Source organism: Lagenorhynchus albirostris, chromosome 2 (genome assembly GCF_949774975.1).
Source record: "Lagenorhynchus albirostris chromosome 2, mLagAlb1.1, whole genome shotgun sequence".
NCBI classification, from domain to species: Eukaryota; Metazoa; Chordata; class Mammalia; order Artiodactyla; family Delphinidae; genus Lagenorhynchus; species Lagenorhynchus albirostris.
This window is the reverse complement of record NC_083096.1, coordinates 180,098,353-180,119,329: the sequence shown is the minus strand read 5'-3', so window position 1 is coordinate 180,119,329 and position 20,977 is coordinate 180,098,353.

Sequence of the window (20,977 nt, the reverse complement as noted above, 5' to 3'; positions counted from 1 at the left end):
TTCCTGCACAGAACAGCACTCAGATGGGAAGGTGTGAACCCCCTGAGACAAGCCAGCAATCCGGGGGCAAGTGAATTGAATCCCGTCATGATCTGGTTACCTTCCTTTCCTCATAACACTTTACCTCTAAAGCAAATGTTCCCCCGAATGGTCCCTTCCCAGAAAGATCCAGTGTTGGAACATCACAGTATTCCTAGGGAGTTTGGGGACAGCTGACAAAGTAGGTAGGATGGATTTGACTCATCTAAGTCCCACACGGTGAAGCTGGAGAGACAGGGACTGTAACATTTGGCCAGAGTGCAGCAAGGATGGAGGGAAAACCCTTTCCTTACTTAGAGCTGGTTCCTTGGAGCCAGGGCAAAAGAGTAAGGACATTACATGCGTTCAAGCCTGGCTCGTTTGCTCAGTCTATGTCAGGCACAGTTCTGGATCTGGGGACATAGAGGTGCTTGTGGTCCCTTCTTTAAGTTCAAGGGGCTCCTGGCCCAGGAAGACAGACAGGGCATGGGAGACCAGCTCTGTGGGGCTGAATAACTGGGCGGAGGGCGGGACCGAAGAGAGGTTCTAAGGGTGAAGGCTGAGCTGAGCAGGGGATGGGCTCCAGGGAGGGGAGAGAGGGCACCTACAAAGACCTACAAACATCAGTAGTGACCATGGCGGGGGGGGCGGTTCTCAAACTGTGTCAGGTGATGCCACGATTTTAAATGTCTATACTTTACAAAGAGGCAAGAATATCTATAATGCCACTTTAAATTTTGTTTTTATTTTTATTTTTTGGCTGCGTTGGGTCTTCGTTGCTGTGCGCGGGCTTTCTTTAGTTGCAGCGAGTGGGGGCTACTGTTTGTTGCGGTGCGCGGGCTTCTCACTGCGGCGGCTTCTCTTGCTGCAGAGCACGGGCTCTAGGCGTGCGGGCTTCAGTAGTTGCAGCACACAGGCTCAGTAGTTGTGGCACGTGGGCTTCAGTAGTTGCGGCACGTGGGCTCAGTAGTTGCGGCTTGCGGGCTGTAGAGTGCAGGCTCAGTAGTTGTGGCGCATGGGCTTAGTTGCTCCACGGCATGTGGGATCTTCTCGGACCAGGGATCGAACCCCTGTCCCCTGCACTGGCAGGTGGATTCTTAACCACTGCGCCACCAGGGAAATCCCTATGATGCCACTTTCTGAATGGGTGACGGCGTTCAGAGGTGAGGTGTCCTCCCAGGTATGGTCAGGCATAGTCTCTGATGGTCACAGGCCATGATGCTCTCAGGGAGCTGAGACTGACGGGCATTCTGGCCAGGCTGGAAGCAGGAATGGTCTCCTCCTAGCCTCCTTCACTCACATACCCTGGGCATCCACCCTGCGTGGTCTGGGTTCTGGAACTTTCCTCATAACAACAGCTGGTGGGGTTTGTTTTCTGAATGGGGTGGGGTGGGGTCGTGCTACAATCTCTCCAGCAGAGGCAGCCCAGGGCTCAGCAGGGCCAGCAGGAGACAAAGGGCAGGACACACTTGGACTTCATTTCCTTCACATTTTTTACCTTATAGGGCAAGACAATGTGATTTTTCAAGTCCTTTGGACTTTAGCTTGCAAGGGAAGTTAACCCTTGCACTTCAATGACTCCCCAGAAATGACAGTGGGAAAGGTGTTGGTATTCACATGTGGAGCCTCTCTGTTTTGCTGGCTTGGACCTTTATGTTGCCATTTAATCTCATGCAGGGCCTCTGATCAGCCATATTGAAGACATTGCTGGAAATAATTAAGATGGAGAGACAGAAGGAGATGTGTTTTCTCAGCCAAGGATTCAAAGTGCCCTTGGCATTAGCTTCAATACTCTTTTTACCCATTTCAGCGTCTGCGGAGGCCAAATTGACTGGAATAGATCTTAGGACTCTGTAGCAGTCCTGCGGCCCCCCAACAAGAGCAAAGAATGGCATATGGGTGCGGGGAGTGGTGTCTTAGGACAGCCCTGTGGGCCAAGGAGCGAGTTCTCTGATGAGTACCTTTGGAGAAGGAACAGACATGCTCAGCTGAGCCCCGTTCTCTCTGGAGTGACTTGTAACAAATAGCTGATTATTCACATAGTGATCAAAAACTATCAACGTGGTGGAAAGCAAGTTCTCCTAAATGTCTTCATGACTTGAAGTGTGGTAGAGCTCTGACTCTCTCTTCCCCTAATGCCCTGTCAGATTTGAAATGAACACTGTGAGCTGGCTAACGGTGGGGACTCAGAACCTACTTACTGACTGAGTCACAAGGAGATCTCTGAACCTTCCAAGAAATGTATCCTAACCATCCAGATTAATGAGATGTTTCCAAGAATAGCTGTTCTCATTGGTTATTGATGACTAGATTGATGACAGCCCAGAAGGAGGTCTCTAGTGACATAACGCAGGACTCAGACATCTAAGGTCCCTTTAACCCCTCCAAAAATGTATTCTCTTAAAAGTGTGTTATGTTAGGGCTTCCCTGGTGGGGCAGTGGTTGAGAGCCCGCCTGCCGATGCAGGGGACGCGGGTTCGTGCCCCGGTCCGGGAAGATCCCACATGCCGCGGAGCGGCTGGGCCCGTGAGCCATGGCCGCTGGGCCTGCGCATCCAGAGCCTGTGCTCCGCAACGGGAGAGGCCGCAACAGTGAGAGGCCCGCGTACTGCAGAAAAAAAAAAAGTTTAAAAAAGTGTGTTATGTTAGGTTTGATAGTCGATAGGTCACAAATAACCCCAAAGCTCAGGGGTCAAACACGACTATGAAAAAATCCAGTGAAGGTGGCTCTCCTCCAATCCTCCACTAGTAACTCAGGGATCTTGTCTGTTCCCATCTCCCATCTCTGCCATCTAGAAGTTCTTTGTTAATAGCCCCTAAGAATGAGAGAGAAAGGGTGCAGGGAGCTCACACCTGCTCTTAAATGCTTTGAACTGATAGTAACCAATAGCTTCCACTCACATTCCCATTGGCCAGGACTCAGTCACATGACGCCACCCTACCACAAGGGATGCTGGGAAATATAATCTTTCTGGGTCCCCAGTAAGAAGAAATGGCGTGGTGAATGTTTTCTAACATTCTCTAGGTCCTGTGTACATTGAAAACAATTGTCTTCATTGTATTTAATTGTATTAAGACCTATCAGGAGACATACAAAACTCCGTAAAATCAACTCACTTTTGACTAAGACAAATAACTTTGCTTGAGATCAAACCTGGATCTTCTGTGGATGAAAGTTTTCCTCTAGCCAGTTCTCTACTTTTACAATTGCTTATTTCTAAGTCTGACCCAAAGCAAGAGGTTTGATCCTGCGCAGGTAGAAGCCAATGACTCTAGACTGTTTTTAGATGACCACAAGCAACAAATGGGGCCACTATGATTTGTACATTTGCATGTGTGAATGTCTTGGTGGCTAAAGGATGGGGAACACACGTTTCCAAGGAGTTCTCCAGCACCTGAAAGAAGCAGAATGTTTGCAATAATTAACTGCCTTATAAAAGTTGAAAGCTGTATAAAGCAAAAAAATTAAAGTTCTTTAAATTTTAATACTTATTTTAAATGTCTAAACAAGTACCCAGCAATTAAAAAACCCCATGCTTAATAAAAACACACCTCTGCGGGAGAAGCATTTGTTCCTTGGCGGGACTATGCTGATAACAGTCATAAACTGAGCCCCAGTGAGTGGTTTGCTTCCCTGAGCCCTGGTGCTGCCTGGAGTTGAAGCTGATGAAGACCAATGATGAAAACCGGGTTGACATAGTAAACAGAGCCCATGCAGGCCTTTAAGAGACGCCTGAGCGTAAGACGTGTATATTCTTTTCAAATTGTTCAGTGTGAGCAATGGTGAGATTTCACTGGTCTGCAGAATCACGTGACTCATGCTAAGGGTAGTCACACTTATGAGATCAGGAAGCTATCATTTTATCTCCAAGCACCATTCACAGAAGGAAATAGCCAGTGGCAAATGGAGCGAGAGATTTGTGAAAACCAGTAGAAAGATTTTGTAGCAAAATATTTTTCGTAACATATAAAGAGCCAGGAGCCGCAGGTGCCCACGCAGGAGAAAATGAGGTTGGAGGTATGACCTGGCCACGCCAAAATGGGTGGATGTCATCCTGAACTCGGAATGCAGAAGTCAATCCGTTGGGATGGTAAGTCTGGTTCTTGAGATTATGCAGAGAGAGACCCATCCAGTTTCAGGAGAGGAACCCAGCAGGTGTGGTACCCTGCGGCACTCTCAGGGGATGCCCTGGCCCCTCGTGAGAAATCTTCAGGACGATGGTACACAGAGGAGGTAGGCATTGCAGGCACCAAGTGGTATAAATTTGCAGTTAATTGGGAGAAAACTTTTAAGCAGAGAAGCAGCAAAGCACATAGAACCCTCTGAGCTCTGGCTATGCCCTGGAGAGGTGAGCTTAGGACAGGTATAATAGGACTGGGAGCCTCATGGAAGGGGCTCCATGACAGGGACCCTGTCGCATTGACACCCAGATATTCACAGGGAATGGGGCAGGGGAATGTCTAGGAGATTTTGTGACAACGGACCTTTCTGGTTGAAGAAATGGCCTTGTAGGGAATTCCCTGGCCATCCAGTGGTTAGGACCCGGTGGTTAAATTGCCATGGCCCAGGGTTCAATCTCTGGTCAGGGAACTAAGGTCTTACAAGACACACGGTGTGGGGGGGGGAGAAAAGATCTGTTTTATTCCTTCTCTATATTATAATTAGGCCATTATGCTGAAATTAGCTACTTTACCTGTGGATGTCATCAGGAGAATGAAGGGGCATGGGGTCTGTTTGGGCTGAGAATTTGAGAATCACTGATGTCAAGGAACAAACAAGGAGCTCTAGAGGGAGAAGATAATTAGGAGATCTTTTGCTGGGCTTGCTATCTAAAAACCTAGTGATCTTGGGCAAGTTACTTCTTCTCTCCAGACCTGGGTTCCTCGTTTTTGACGTGCTGAGGCTGTACCGCATCATCTTGTAGAAACTTCCCATTTGGGACTTTGTGATACACAAGTGGAGCTGCCTGCAAGCCCCAAAGCCACTGGCTGTGATTGAAATACAATTAAAAATAGATCTGGGGCTTCCCTGGTGGCGCGGTGGTTGAGCGTCCGCCTGCCGATGCAGGGGACGCAGGTTCGTGCCCTGGTCTGGGAAGATCCCACATGCCGCGGAGCAGCTGGGCCCGTGAGCCATGGCTGCTGAGCCTGCGCGTCCGGAGCCTGTGCTCCGCAACGGGAGAGGTCGCGGCAGTGAGAGGCCCGCGTACCGCAAAAAAAAAAAAAAAAAATCTGGAAGTAAATTTTAAAAGCAATTTAAAATGTTAAATATGATATACAGACCTCTTGAAACATATGACTGAAAACTTTACATTCTCAGTTTTTCAACAAACACCTTGAATGCTGTTTTCCAAGAGAGAATTCTTATAACAAGTAAGCAGAGTGTCTGAAGACTGATTACATCTCTAGGGTTCCCTGGAGATGCCAATTCCAGTTGTTTCCAAAACGAAGAATCCTCTCTGCTCTCCTGCCCTGAAAGATGACTTCACCCCAGTTCCTCAGAGTGGTTAGCAAAAGTCCTTACGACCTTCAGAAGCCCCTCTCAGCAGCCTCTGGAATCTTCTGTGTGGAAAGGAGTCAGCAACTTGCTTTACGAACTTCTCCAGTGATGCTTCTTAGAGGAAGCACCAGGACGTGGCCCAGTTTCACTGGCGAGACTGAAGCAGGAGATAGATGGGTCCCAGGCTGAGCAGCTGGAGTTTGTCCCTTGTGGACAGGTACACCAAGATAAAGACAATAGCAGGAGAGAGGAGAAGCTGAGCCCTGCCCAGATAAGAGAGAAAGAGACCACATATTCCTCATTCTCGAAGTCAAGGAGCCCTTCCCGACTACACATGCGCAGAAAGGCTCCTTGGAGGTCAAAAGGGAGGGGGAATCAGACCACTGTAGGTGATGTCAACCTACCCATAGGCCTCTTTGCTAGAGTCCATCTTGGCTAAGAGATGCGTGCACACACAGGGGAGGACCCTGAGATAAACCAAATACAGACTCAGAACCAGGCAAAGCAAGATGATCTGTCAAAGGAAGAAATGCCCCATATAAGTGATTCAAACTACCACGAGGGCTCGACTCTCTCTCTAAGCCCACCCCTGTGTCTATCCACACGTACCCTTTCTCCTCCTAATAAATACTTTACTTGTTTCATTACTTGCCGTCTCTTTGCTGGAACTCATTTCTACAATGCTGACAGGCCAGGGGTCTTATCACTGGCCACTGGCCCTGGTGGTCTAGTGGCTAGGATTCAGCACTCGCACTGCCGCAGCCCGACTTCAATCTCTGGCCAGGGAACTGAAATGCTGCTTCAAGGCCGCTCGAGATCAAGACCGGCAGCAGATACAGTCCTGGCTAGTTTGGTGCTCGAGCTGCCCCGAGCTGAGCTGAGCGGGGTCATCACCGTTCTCTAGCTGCCCAGAGGCAGACCTCAAGGTTATTGAATTGGCTGCTTCCCAAATGTTGGCCCTCGAGCAAAGAATCGAATTTTATTTGAACGAGACAACTTCAGCTGATCAGGTGCCTCCTGAATGGGTAAGGCGGATCCTCTGAGCCTCGAGAAAAAACAAGTTTAATGGAGTAAAAACAACCTCTTTAAGGACAAGAACAACGTGGGCTGTGTTGAGGCCATAAGCGGAATTTCGCTCAGCGGGAGCAACCGTTTTCACCGGAGAAAGGATTATGGGGCTCTTGAGGGAGGTTTCCAAGAAACAGAAAAAGAGTCCCAATTCAAGCTGGATAAATAATGAGGTGTCTGTCTGTTGGCAGCTGAAATGTTGGGCCCAAGTGTAGCTGTAAATATGGGCGGGATGAATGCGCTGTAAGAGGCGGATTCATTGAAGGGGAAAGCAAAGCACTTTAATTGAGGCCAAGCGACTCACAAACAGGGGGAACATCGTGGTGGAAGGGCGGAGTGGAGATTGGTGGAGGTGGGAGGGTCCCAGTACACCCCGGTTGGTCAAGTTTAAATGAAGACAAAACCCTTTACATCCAAACCCTGATTGCGGACACAATGCTACAGCGAGTTACGCCCGGAGAGTTGTAACTTCTGTTCTGCTGAGGTTCGAAAGCACCTGACTGATGTTGTTGGGAAAATGAGAAGTCGGGAGACAATACTTTAAATTGTGAAAAACAAACAAACAATGAAGAGCCCAAAGTTATCCAGAAATCTTTCAGTTCTACTGCCCTGCAAATTATTGAGGGAGTTCCTTCCTGGATAACAAGAACTATTTAATAGGACACTTCCAAGCTCGTAATTACTTCAAAGATCTTTCTTTAGCCACAGAACGTCTTGGGACTTGGTTCTAAATCACAGCTCGACGTTAAAACGTCCCAGTGATGCGTGAACGCGGTGATCCAGGGGAGAAGACACTGTGCTTCCCTCCTCCTCCTCACACAGAAAGAACACTGAGTACGTGCGCTGGCGTTTTGTTTTAAAGGACTGTGCTGGGTTTTTTGCTCTGGAAACTTATTTTTATTACAAAAGGAGCACATGCTCAGTGTAAAACAACCCCACAAAGAGTACTGAAATGGCTGAATTAAAAGGTTAATGTTGCCTGTCCCACCCAATACCACTGCCCAAGGGTAGACAGACAGTACTGTAGTTCAGTGTAGATCATTCCAGACCCTTTCTTTGCATATACAAACTACGTGAACACGTACCTCTTTTTCCTCTAAGTTTCTGGATAGAACATTAAGAGCAACATTTAAGCATTCCTTTCTCTTGAGATGTTTTTGACAGCTAAGTGATAGTTTGAACCATGATCTAAACCAGAAGGCTTTCTCTCAGGAAAGCATCCTGCTAAATGCCAGGTGTTAGAGTCAGAGCCACATTTTTTTACCTTTTGGGGGAAGTCTAAAAGGAAATATGGAGGAGTAATATCACTTAAAACTAGAAGGACAAAAGGGACGAACCTTAACCCTAACCCTAGCCATCCAAAACTCACAGGAGCTTGGCTTCTCAACGTATGGTCACATTTCCATCTGCCCAGAAGCACCAGGATGCTTGTTAAACTTGCCAACCCAGATATACTGAATCAGAATCTCTGGGGAAGAGTAACAAGCATTTTTAAAAAGCACGTCAATTGGACCCGAGTCACACCAAAGGGTGAAAACTGTTGTCCAGGAGAACAGAAGAAAGAAGAAGAAAAAAGCCCTGTCTCTGTTCCCTGGGGCTTACTTCAGGCCACCCAGTGGCAAAGAAAACATCAAGGCCCAAAGATGAGAACGGGGACCCAAGGGGTCTCATAGGCTTGGCCAGCCAACGTGCAGGCTGAAATCAAATGCAAGGGTGAGGCCTCCTATGCAGAGGAGTTGAGGATTTCCAAAGCTAGAATAAGTACTTTTTGATGTTCTAAATCAATCCCTATCAGTTCACAAGTGGGGAGTATTGAGAAGCGAAAATGTGCTAAGTATCATGGGGGGCCAACAGACTTATTTAGGGACAAAAGACAAACATAAGTGACACAATATTGAACAGTGCAAGCCACTGTACAATTAGGAGCTAAATAATGTGACCTGGACAAGCGAGTTCAGAAGAGACAGATGAAGGTTAGAGAAGTAAGGCAAAAATTCAAGGATTGGTAGGATATGAATACATCACTGGGAAAGGCAGTGAACCAGGAAAGAGCAGCTTATAGTCACAGACAAGTGTGGTTCCGGGGTTATGGGATCAGATCACACCAGTTGAAGAGGGAAATGAATCTGAGTGGACAGAGGGAAGATGATGGAGGACCCAGAAAATTAGGCAGAAAGTTTAGGTTTCATGATGTGAGAAATGGCCATAGATACTTTCATTAGATATTTAGGAAGTGTTAGTCCATCTGTGCTGCAAGGACAGATCATCTTGCACCGATGGACACCCCTGTAGAAGGAGCTAATACTTACCTCCCAAATCTCTGTGGGTTCCTAAGTGTGATCTAAGGTATCCTTGGTGATTCACCAAGCAAGGAGCAGAGCTGGAGAAAAAAATAAAGGATTTTGGTTTTGGACTTGATAAGTTTGAGGTGCCTATTAGATATCTAAGTGGAGAATTCAAGTGGGCAGTTGGACATAAATGTCTAAAGAATGGGGAGATATCAAAAGGGGAGAAGATAGGGTAGAGATAGTGTTTAGCTGGTGATTAGTGCATCAAGGGACCCTCTCAGTTTGCCCTGCTCCACTTCTACTGGTCAGCAGCAGAATGCTACCTGAAAGTATATCTGTTCCCTTGTTCAAACCATCTCCAAATACCAAAATCCAAATCTCTGAACATGGCTAAGCCCCAGGTCCCTGTCACTAACTCTCAGCCATATTTTTTTACTTAGTTGTCTTGCCAAAATGTTTAACTCAATGATAATGAAAATACTACGTGTCAAAATTCGTGGGATGCATCTGAAGTCTTGCTTAGAGAAATGCTTATATTAGGAGAGGAACAGCCAAAACATCTCAAGAAGTTAGTAAACAAATAGCAAATTAAACCCAAAGGAAGTTGAAGGGAGGAAATAATACAGATAAAAGCAAAAATTAATGAATTAGAAAGTAAGCATAGGGACTTCCCTGGTGGTGCAGTGGATAAGACTCTGCGCTCCCAATGCAGGGTGCCCGGATTCAATCCCTCCTCAGGGAACTAGATCCCACATGCATGCCACAACTAAGAGTTTGCATGCCACAACTAAGGAGCCCTCGTGCTGCAACTAAGGAGCCCTTGAGCTGCAACTAAGGAGCCTGCCTGCTGCAACTAAGGAGCCCACGAGCCGCAACTAAGGAGCCCACGGGCCACAACTAAGGAGCTTGCCTCCCACAACTAAGACCCAGTGCAGCCAAATAAATAAATAAATAAATATTAAAACAAAAAAAGAAAGTAAGCATAGAGAGGATCAACAAAATGGGTTATTTGAAGAGACTAATTGATAAACCCCTGGCAAGACTGATTAAGAAAAAAGAAAGACTGAATAATTTATATCAGGAACGAAAAATGGGACTTTATTAGTCTGCTGGGGCTGTCACAATGTAGTACCACTGACAAGGTGGCTTAAACAACAGAAATTTATTTTCTCAGTCATGGAGGCTAGAAGTCCAAGATCAAGGTGTCAGCAGGGTTGGTTCCAGGGCAAGATCTATTCCAGGCCTCTCCCCTTGGCATGTAGATGGCCATATTCTCCCTGTGTCTTCACATGGTCTTCCTTCTGTGGGTGTCTCTGTTCTAATCTTTTCTTCTTATAAGGACACTAGTCATATTGGATTAAGGACCACCCATATGACCTCATTTTACCTTAATTACCTCTCTTAAAGGTCCTATCTCTAGAGACAGTCAATTCTGATGTATTAGGGGTTAGGACTTCAATATATGAACTTGGGGAGGGAGGAGGAGGCACAATTCAGCTCATAACAGGGACATTACTACAGATCTTATAGACATCAAAAAGGTCATAATAGGATATTGTAAACAAACTTGTGCCAAAAAAATTTTTTTAATTAAGATGAAGTGGACAATTTCCTTGGAAAACACATATTCCCAAACAATCACAAGAAGAAATGGAAAATCCGAATAGCCTACAATTATTAAGAAATTGAATTCACAATTTTAAATTTTTCCACAAAGAAAATTCCAGGCCCAGCTGGCTCACTGGTGAGTTCATCTAAACTGTTAACAAGAATATAATGCCAATGTTACCCAAATTCTTCCTGGAAATAGAAAAAAAAAAAAAAGAGGAGAGAGAAGCACCCTTTAATCCATTTTATGAGGTTAGCATGACATTGAAAGCAAAACCTGATAAGACATTTTTAAAAGGGAAACTTACAGATTAATCTCTCTTAAGCAAAATATTAGCAAGGCAGGGACTTCCCTGGTGGTCTAGTGGTAAAGAATCCACCTTCCAATGCAGGGTACATGGGTTTGATCCCTGGTAGGGGAACTGAGATCCCACATGCCGTGGGGCAACTAAGCCCACATGCCACAACTAGAGCCCGTGTGCCACAACTACAGAGCCTACACGCTCTGGAACCCATGCACCACAACTAGAAAGAAGCTCACGCACCACAACAAAGAGCCCGCATGCTGCAACTAAGACCTGACGCAGACAAAAATAATAAATAAATATTTTTAAAAAGATCTGTAAGTCCTGTATATCATGAAACATTAATGAGAGAAATTTTAAAAGACCTAAATAAATGGATATATATGTATATGTATGTGTGTATATATATATGTGTGTATATATATATATATACACACATATATATAGGTATATAAAATGTTCATAGATTGGATATTGCAAATATTTCAATCCTTCCAGATCAGTCTATCCTTTTAAAATCCCAAAGTTTAAAAATTCCAGAGTTTTTAAAATAAATATATATTATGGATATTGAAAGACTGATTCTTAAACATGCACAATAAATGTCCATGAACAGTCAGAAAAATTTTAAGGAAGCACAAAGTTGGAGAACTTACTCTACCAGATGTAGACTTACCATAAAGCTATGTGCACGTATAGGCTAATGGACCAATTGAACAGAATACAGTCCAGGAACAGACCCCACATATGGTATTTTATTTGTGCCAAAGATGGCACTGTAGAATAGTAAGGAAAGGACATTCTTCAATAAATGGTGTTCAGTCAAGCAGATATTCATATGAAAAAAATTAAGCTTGGCACTTACCTTATACTAAAAGTGAAGTCAATTCTTGATAAATTGTAGGCCTATACACAGAAGGTCAAAAATAAAATTTCTAGAAGATAACATAGGAGAATATATTCATAACCTTAGTTAAGGAAAGATTTCTTAAGTTTTGGAAGTCCTAGCCACGGCAATCAGAGAAGAAAAGGGAATAAAAGGAATCCAAATTGGAAAAGAAGTAAAACTGTCACTGTTTTCAGATGACATGGTACTATACATAGAAAATCCTAAAGATACCACCAGAAAACTACTAGAGCTAATCAATGAATTTAGTAAAGTTGCAGGGTAGAAATTCATACACAGAAATCCCTTGCATTCCTATACACTAACAACAAAGGATTGGAAAGAGAAATTAAGGAAACAATCCCATTTACCATTGCAACAAAGAATAAAATACCTCAGAATAAACCTACCTACTGAGGCAAAAGACCTGTATGCAGAAAACTATAAGATACTGATGAAAGAAATCAAAGACGACACAAACAGATAGAGAGATATACCATGTTCTTGGATTGGAAGAATCAATATTGTGAAAATGACTATACTACCCAAAACAATCTATAGATTCAATGCAATCTCTATCAAATTACCAATGGCATTTTCTACAGAACTAGAACAAAAAATTGTACAATTTGTATGGAAACACAAAAGACCCCGAATAGCCAAAACAATCTTGAGAAAGAAAAACGGAGATGGAGGAATCCAGCTCCCTGAGTTCAGACTATATGACAAAGCTACAGTAATCAAGACAGTATGGTACTGGCACAAAAACAGAAATATAGATCAATGGAACAAGATAGAAAGCCCAGAGATAAACCCACACACCTATGGTCACCTAATCTATGTCAAAGGAGGCAAGAATATACAATGGAGAAAATAGAGTCTCTTCAATAAGTGGTGCTGGGAAAACTGGAGAGCTACATGTAAAAGAATGAAATTAGAACACTCTCTAACACCATACACAAAAATAAACTGAAAATGGATTAAAGACCTAAATATAAGGCCAGACACTATAAAACTCTTAGAGGAAAATGTAGGCAGAACACTCTTTGACATAAATTGCAGCAAGATCTTTTTTGACTAACATCCTAGAGTAATGAAAACAAAAATAAACAAATGGTACCTAATGAAACTTAAAAGCTTTTGAACAGCAAAGGAAACCATAAACAAAATGAAAAGACAACCCTCAGAATGGGAGAACATATTTGCAAACAAAACAACTGACAAAGGATTAGTCTCCAAAATATACAAACAGCTCATGCAGCACAAACAACCCAATCAGAAAATGGGCAGAAGACCTAAATAGACATTTCTCCAAAGAAGACATACAGATGGGCAAGAGGCACATGAAAAGACACTCTACATCACTAATTATTAGAGAATTGTGAATCAAAACAATACAATGAGGTATCACCTCACATTGGTCAGAATGGCCATCATCAAAAAATCTTCAAACAATAAATGCTGGAGAGGGTGCAGAGAAAAGGGAACCCTCTTGCACTGCGGGTGGGAATGTAAACTGATACAGCCACTATGGAGAACAGTATGGAGGTTCCTTAATAAACTAAAAATAGAACTACCATATATGACCAGCAGTCCCACTACTGGGCATATACCCAAAGAAAACCATAATTTGAAAAACACATACTCCCTAATGTTCACTGCAGACCTATTTACAATAGCCAGGACATGGAAGCAACCTAAACATCCATCAACAACAAAGGAATGGATAAAAAAGAAGTGGTACATATATACAATGGAATATTATTCAGCCATAAAAAGGAATGAAACTGGGATATATGTAGAGATGTGGATGGACCTAGAGACTGTCATACAGAGTGAAGTAAGTCAGAAAGAGAAAAACAAATATTGTATATTAACACATATATGTGGAATCTAGAAAAATGGTATAGATGATCTTATTTGCAAAACAGAAATAGAGACACAGACTTAGAGAACAAAAAACATATGGATAACAAGGGGGAAAGGGGAGTGGGATGAACTGGGAGATTGAGATTGACGTATACACACTACTATGTATAAAATAGATAACTAATGAGAACCTACAGTATAGCACAGGGAACTCTACTCAGTGCTCTGTGGTGACCTAAATTGGAAGGAAATCCAAAAAGAGGGAACATATGTATACGTATAGCTGATTCACTTTGATGTACAGTAGAAACTAACACAACATAGTAAAGCAACTATACTCCAATAAAAATTAATTAAAAAATAAAATTTCTAGAAGATAACATAGGAGAATATGTTCATAACCTTAGGTAAGGAAAGATTTCTTACATAGGTAGGACACCAAAAAAAAGAAAAAAAAAAAAGAAAGAAATTGATGATTTGAACATCTTACAGGAAAAACCCAAACGAACTTTTTGGCCAACCCAATACATTAAAATGAAGAATATGGGGCTTCCCTGGTGGCGCAGTGGTTGGGAGTTGCCTGTCGATGCAGGGGACACGGGTTCGTGCCCCGGTCCGGGAAGACCCCACATGCCGCGGAGCGGCTGGGCCCGTGAGCCGTGACCGCTGAGCCTGAGCGTCCGGAGCCTGTGCTCCGCAACGGGAGAGGCCACAACAGCGAGAGGCTCGCGTACCGCAAAAAAAAAAAAAAGAATATGCAAAAGGTTTAAATATAAATACAAAACAAATTCTTATAAATCAGCTTATAATCCAATAGAAATATGGGGAAAATGTTTGATCAGGAACTTTACAGAGGAGATACTGAGATGACTAATGAACATATGAAGAGATGCTCAGCCTTATTAGTCACAGGGAAATGTAAATTAAAACCACCGTTGTACACCAGACGGCTAAAAGTAAAAGACAAACAATACCAAACTGTGCTAAGTATGTAAGCAATACACACTGCCGTTAGGAGTGCACATTTGTACACCTTTTGGAAAACTGTTGAGATTATCTACTAAAGGTCAACATATATTTACCCTGAAGTGCTATTTCTGAATATATACCCAAAAGAAACGCGCGCATATGTGTACCAAAAACATGCATTACCGCGTCCAAGCAGCATCATCATAATAACCCTAAAATAGAAACAGTCCACATGTCTGTCAACAGCATGGATTAATACCTTAGGACACATCCACACATTACAACGCTGAAAATGGACCAGAGCCACGTGGACGACCTTCAAAATCAAAATGATCAACAACAACAAAAACCCAGACACAAAAGAACACATACTTCTGATCTTATTTACACAAAGTGTTTTTTTTAAGGCTGAACTAGGGAATTCCCTGGCGGTCTAGTGGTTAGGACTCGGTGCTCTCATTGCTGGAGCCCCAGGTTCGATCTCGTTTCTGAGAACTAAGATCCCGCAAGCCGAGCATCTCAGTCAAAAACTGAAGAAAAGAAAGAAGAAAAGGCTGGACTAAACCCTAGAATTTCAGGATGCATGCGGCTGTACAGAAAGACTCGGGCTTGCCAGTCTGTAAACAGTGTCCTGCCCAGCAGGAAAGAAGGGCTTTGCACCAGAGTGTCACTAAACCCACTACTTAGTTCAGCTGCCTTTTTCCTTTCTTTTGTAGTAAGACTTTCCAGGTGAAGGAAACAGTGCATTGATTTAAATCCTGGTACAAGCCCTGCATCTTGCTGCATACGTCACTCTGAGTAGCACAGCTGTGTATGTCCTAGGTTCACCTGGGTTCGCTTGTAGCTGCAGTAGACGGTTCCCACCATGCTGACAGTTTCCCACCTCAAGCTGCTGAGATTTCTCCAGCACCTTGAGAGTCTGCACCTCCTCCAAAAGGTGCACCTACAGTGCAGGGTAGCTAAGGCCCTCAGTGGCACCCCTCCACCAGAAGGGACTGGAAGATGGTAAATAACTGCCTCAGCGATCCATCCTACAGCAGGACAATGATAAAGCTTGCTCCATTTGACTTCTCAGGGCGCCCCAATACGACTGAGCCCCAGTTGCCCACACTGGTGACCTGGTCATTCATGTGTTTGTTATTAGGTTTTCTCCCTTCCCCATCTTATTCTCCTTACTCCTGCTTCCTGGAATCACCTCCTACCAGCTTGGACAGGAGAGCGGGGAGCAAACTAAGACATGGGCATGTCTGTTACACCTATTTTTTAAAAAGCCTGAAGGCAATGAACATAAAAGTCAGAAAAGTGATTACCTTTTGGCAGAGACTGAGAGCAGAAGAGCTGGGTGATAGAGACAGCACGAGATGGATTTCTAGGGAGTTGGCAAATATTCTGTCTAGACCTGACTGTGGTTCCACGTGTGTGATAAATCGTGGAGCTGTTCGTTTTGTTTTTTGCACTTTTCGGTTATATTTCGTAATCCAAAAGTTTAATAATTCATGGGCATGAAGATAAAAGATTAAAATCATTTGAAAACTTAATAGGTCTTAAATGTATTAGTTGTATAAATAATGCTTAAGTGTTAGAAAGTCCCGTTTAGTAGATTCAGAATTTTGACATATTGAACACATAGGTAAAGCACAAAAGCCACCGGAAACTTTCAAGATCCCAGTGAGCATAACCCAGGAGCTTCCGCTCTCAAGACCTGCCCAAAGGTTGGCTTGCACTTCTCATGAATGTTGGGTGTTCACTGCTCTCTCAGGGGGACAGCAAATCAAAGTTGAGCTCGGCAGGCACTGGCCAGCAGCCCAAGCCTGGGGTTCCTGATCACCTGGCCGCTTCGAGAAAGAGGTTCTCAGGTGCCCCCGGGGAGGCTTCTTTTGCCAGGGTCCGGGAGCTGTCTCAACAGGGCTGCCAGATGGAGCACATCAAAATACAGGATGCCAGGGCTTCCCTGGTGGCACAGTGGTTGAGAGTCCGCCTGCCGATGCAGGGGACATGGGTTCGTGCCCCGGTCCGGGAGGATCCCACATGCCGCGGAGCGGCTGGGCCCGTGAACCATGGCCGCTGAGCCTGCGCGTCCGGAGCCTGTGCTCCGCAACGGGAGAGACCACAGCAGTGAGAGGCCCGCGTACCGCAAAAAAAACACAAAAACAAAAACAAAAATACAGGATGCCAAATATGGCCTGGAACGTGCTGAGACGTAAGAATTATTTGATGTTTAACTGAAATTTGAATTTAATTGGGCGTCCTGCGTTTTCTCAGGTGACCCTGTGTCCCCGTGAGGCTGTATCCCAGCCCATGGACGAGGAGTCCACAGCCATCCTGGTGCCACCGCCTTGATTCTAGAACCTGAGTCCAACATCCTTCAGCTCTAGCGCAGCCTGACATCCAGACACTGGGTTCCTGCCCTGGCTCAGCTCAGATTCTAGCCACAGCCCTTTTGTCCCAGCCTTTGGATGGCCCAGAGTCCAGGGTTCGGTGCCATAGGCTCCCTACAAGGAGGACATATGTTCGGAAATAGTCTGACAGAGTTCCCAGACCCGTCCATAACATTTCGTTTTAACCCATAACATACCTGTGCAGACACAAGAGTAACCACACAACTTCTACTGATGCCATCCTGTGTAGATCAAATAAACGTGTTTGAGCGTCTACCATGTGTTTGGCCCTCTGTGCGCCAGGTTCTGCAGGAGGGTGCAAAAGGAGTTGGATTATCCTGCCCTCCTGGAATTTGCAATGCAGACTCTGGGCATGAGTGTGTGTGTGTGAGTGTGTGTAGGGCACGGAAGCTTCCCTGAAGAGTGAAAGGCAGTGCTGACTGAAGGACACCAGGAATCTGTTAACTCTGCATAAATGAAGGGAAGGCACCTTTCTCTACAACACTTGTGGAAGCACGCGCTTTCACCAGCACGCACGTGCGCACGAGCGCACACACACACGCACACGCACACACTCCTGCAGCTCTGGTACTGCCCAGTCCTCCTGAACTGGGAGCCAAAAGGCAGCCTTACGGACAAACGGTCCATGGATGGGCAGGGGCGGCTGGAGGAGACAGAGAGGCTGAGAAAGGAGGGTGGAGCCCAGGCTGGGAGGTCTGTGCTGGTCTGATGACGCCGCCCCCCTCTCTCTCCCAGCCTGACCTGTGGAAAGCAGGCGCTCCACAAACACTCTCTGGGTGAACCTAGGAGTGACCCCAAGCCTAACTGCGAACACTGCAGTCCTCAGGTCCTGCCGGAGGCTTGGGCCCCAGGGTCACTCAGTCCTGGGTTCGAGTCCTGGTTCAAGTCCAGCTCCAACCGTGAGTGCCAAGTGACGCTCATCAAGCTTCAGGCTTCCGGATCCAAAAAACATGGTAGGGGTTTTGCCCGCTTCCTAAAGGTAGGATGATTAAATGAGGTTTAAGGTACATAAAAGCCTTAACACAAGGCCTGGCACAAGATCTGTTGTTAAAAATGTAATTCATAAAAAAAAATGTAGCTGTGTGCTTTGCAGAAAAAGTGTGTTTACAAAGTTAAAAAAAAAAAAGAATTCAGCCGTAGAACCATGAATCCTTGCAAGGGTGGAAAATGCTTTAAAAGCACAATCTCTCCTTCCCTTTGTGCCAGAGAAATACTAGGCATGCCTCTGGCTCCCCGCCGGCCCTCCCAGGCGCGGGCGGAGAAGGCGGGGCCCTCCCACCACCTTGTGGACGCCCCGGAACGGCAGGTGACCGCCGCTGCTGCGGGGGCCCACCTGGGGTCGCCTCCCACCCTCCCCCTCCCCTTCCCTCTCTAGCACTGGAGTCCCAGCCATTGGCTGAGCTGTTCCCACCACACTCAGGGGTGCAAAGGAACCGGCGTCCAGTTATTTATCGGGGGCTGATCTGGGCTTTGTCATGGACCATCACCAACTGCAGGCGTGGAGGGCATGCCCTCAGCCGCCCCGTGTTCTCACTGCCCTCCCCCACTGAGGCGGAGTAGCCCCCCCTTCAGGTCATCCCCCCACAAGGGGCCATCGCAGCTTTCAGTCCTGAGCAGGACCCACTCCTGCCCTCCCCCAACAGACTCCTGCCAGGGTTAGCGGAGGGCTGAGCCTTTACCCCCAGGGGTCCTCTCCACGCAGCCCCCTCCCAGCCTGCTGCCTCTGCCTTCCTTCCACGGTGCCCAGGGATGGCGGGTGGGCTTCGCTTGTTCCCTGCATGCCCTGTCGCCCTCTTTCCACTCTGGACTCCTGTCTAGACCGACGGATAAGACAGGGAATCTCGTCCACAGAGGGGGAGAAACACCGAGGTCCAGTCTGACGTTGGAGGGTTAAGAAAGGAAGCTTCTGACCTTGTAAGGTTAAAGGAGGTCAAAGGAATTTTTTAAGTTCTTTCTTAACAACACCTAGATTTCAAGCCTTTTCTCGGGCTGCGGAATCCTATTTTGAATATCAGAAAGGAGGTATTAACTTTTGTTTTCTTAGCATCCCCAGCGGTCCCCTCCCTCCCCTCCCTCCCCTCCTCCAAGCTGATAAAAGCTAACCAAGCAGCCAGCACAGTACCCCTCACACGCACTTCCTCCAGGCCCTTCAGCCTCCCTTGCGGCTGGGTGTGACTGTGTCACTGAGTCCCGGCCAATGGAATGAGTGGGATGTGGGCCTCTTGCTAGCCTGGTTCAGGCAGAGCCCAGACGGAAGGAGCCTGGGTCCCTGAATGACGCTTTGGAGGTCCCTGTGCATCAGAAACACCCCTTTGGACTTCACACGAGCCAAAAATAAGCGTCCATTGTGTTAAGCTCTGGGGATGTTGAGGTTTATAAGTTACAGCTGTGAGCTCTGCGCTAACAAAATAGCAGGTCATTGTGCGTAAAGACAAAATAGAAAAACACATTGGTATTTTTTCCAAACTGTTACTCCTGTTTAGAGATATGATGAGATGGAACCAGTCCCCTGATGGCTCATCCTCCCCCACCTGACCAGTGACCGATGGGGCGTCATTCCTTCGTGCTACGTCTTTCCCTCCCTACATCTCTCACCGTTTGGCTTCCTGCGTGCAAGTGATTCTCGAAAGACCGTCTCTGATCTCCAGACCCGTCTCTAGGGGCCTCCGTGCCTCAAAGGTCCCTCGAACTCATTCTGTATCAAAGCTACCCTGTGACTCGCCCCACCAGCCCAAATGCTCTCCTCTCCTTTGCCTGGGTGCTCAGGCTGGACACCTCCCTCCCTCCTCCCCATGCCCCCCACCTTCAACCTGTCACCAAGCCCTGTTGGTTTCACCCGCAAATGCCTAGGCAACCCACCACCTCTGTCTCTCCACCATCACTCACAGCCTCTCCTGCCTGGGCAGTTCTCTAAGATCCTCCCTGGTGTGCCCACCTGGGTCCCCCGATCCATTCCAATCCACTTTTCCACTCTGAGCTACATGATCTTTGCAAAATATGAATATGACTTATGTCACCCACTCCACTGCACTGGACCCATCTAAGCTTCTCCTTATTCTTAGAAAATGACACAGTCCACGAGGCCCACAGCCTGAGCCCAAGCTGCCCCTCCAGCCCACCCCCAGCTCACCTAGGCATCTCAGCCCCACTGGCTCTGTGCTCACCCTGCCCCCTCCTGTCACAGGAGCTCTGCACATGCTGCCCCCTCTACTGAGGATTAGCACACCTGTCCAGGGTCATTTCCTCAAGGACCCCCGGCCCTCCCATCAAAGTCACATCCCCTTATTATAAACTTCCCTAGAGCCACACGTCTTCCCCCAGTAGCACTTTGTGCTTTGTAATTTCACTACAGACTGTACAGTGTGCTTACTTGCTCTGTCATTGATTCAATCCAGTTCCTACCCCAGGACCTTTGCACTTGCTCGTCCCTCCGCCTGGCATGACCTTCCCCCAGACATCAGCACAGCTAACGCCCTCACCTCATCCAAGTCTTTCTTCAAATGTCACCTTCTGGGTGGGGACTCATCAACAACCCTATTTAAACTGCAGTGTCCCCCCCAACCCCCAGCCCCACACTCCCTAAGCCCCTTCTCTGGGGATGACTGTCTTCTGACTTACCATTTATTTATGTTATTTGTCTTGTTCAATGTGTCTCTCCCTCTCTACAATGTCATGCCACAGGGCCAGGAACTTTTGCCTGTTTGTTCACTGTTGTATCCCCAGTCCCTAGGGTAGAGCTGGGACAGAGTAGCACCTGATACATCGGTTAAGGGAATAAGTGAATGCAGTATAATATTTCTAGGCAAGATCAACTTATTCTGTACAGTGGGCAGTGTCCAGAGCACACAGTGCTTTTAGGGATCCTCAAATATGGGTTCATTTCTTTTAAAATCAGAAGGGGGGAAGAAAAAAGAACTCTTAGGCCAAGGGAAATGTTTTAATGTACAGCATTAATATATTAATATATTAATCTTTAAACCAACACATCTGTAAAATAAAATTATATATATAATATAAAATTATTATATATTACATATAATTATAATATACAATTATAATGTATATTAT